This window comes from Macadamia integrifolia, chromosome 2, assembly GCF_013358625.1.
Source record: "Macadamia integrifolia cultivar HAES 741 chromosome 2, SCU_Mint_v3, whole genome shotgun sequence".
NCBI classification, from domain to species: Eukaryota; Viridiplantae; Streptophyta; class Magnoliopsida; order Proteales; family Proteaceae; genus Macadamia; species Macadamia integrifolia.
The window spans coordinates 5,247,592-5,248,958 of NC_056558.1; positions in this window are offsets into that span (position 1 = coordinate 5,247,592).

Consider the following 1,367-nt stretch of genomic DNA (forward strand, 5'->3'; position numbering starts at 1 on the left):
TCAGACAGATGTGCAAAATCATTCAGCATAGCACAACAATTGAGCTTTTACTTGAAGATATCTTTTTCATCATTTCAAACTTCAACACAAAACAAAAAAGAAACTAGCAAAAAACGGAGAATACTAGAAATAATCAGTAAAGAAAACACAGAAAAGCTTACAAGATTCCAATCCTTATGAAGATCAGAAGAAGAAATTCAACATTAGCCAAAAGAACCCGCCACATATATACTTCTAAAATCTGTATAACGGGATAAATATGGGTGAAAATATCAAAAGAAACCAACTAAATTAAAACAAAAATAATATTGAAATCCTTGTACAGCCATTGAAGCTGCTTAGGGTCCTCTCCAAGCTATGTAACACAATTTCAATGGAAGAGTTCATCCAAGAACTGTCGATAGAAACCTCTCTAGCAGGATCGGTGGTTGAATCAAGTGCTCTTCGAATTGGGCTCCGTCCAACTCTCCAGATCGGAATTTAGCTCCAGGCGGTATCAGTGATTTACCAGAAACCAATACCCAAGTTTGGCTCCTTACAGAACTCGCCCTCTAGTTTTTATTTCCTAATGAATCGCTGACCGTCTAGAGCTGATCTCCGTCTCTCACTCTCCACCGATGCCACCATCATGGGTCACCTCCTCGCTGCATTTAGCTCTAATGGCAGAGAGTCTTGGCTGGTTGTCGTGAGTTCTTGTTGGTCGCCGCGAGTTCCTGCTAGTCGCCGATGCTGCTACCACCGCCGTTGTGATCTCCGATACTCGATTTGGGAGAAAGGTACAATAAGTATCGATTTGAGGATGTGACTTATTACATAGGCATTTTAAGTACTTCACATTTAGTAAGGGAATTTTGGTATTTAAAATAAGGGTAATTTACAACGCCACCCTTGGAGAATGCCAATATTAGAGGGATACCCCCTCTCTTTTACCAAATTGGACTTGGATCCCCTATCGTCAGTTTGGCTTACAGAATGCTTTGAAATGACACTTTTGCCCTTATGAGTAAAACACTGGTAAGTTACCCATTTTCATTATCCCAAAAATACCCCTCTTTACATTTTACCATTTCTTTCTCCTTCTCTCATTCTCTCCTCACCTGCGACCCAGGGTTCAGACGAGTTCCAGCCGACATAGACAGGACAGTCGCTAATGAATACTTCTCCTTTCATCTTCGGTGAGAAGTGCACTTCCCATCACTGCCATCTTAGGTCGCCAGCAAGAAGGATTTTTTTTTTCTTCTCTGTGTAGCGTTTTTATCCTAATCTTTGGAGCTTCATCATGCTGGGGTTTTCTCTCTCTCTCTCTCTCTCTCTCTCTCGTTTTCTCTCTCTCTCTCTCGTTTTCTCTCTCTCTCTCTCTCTCCCCC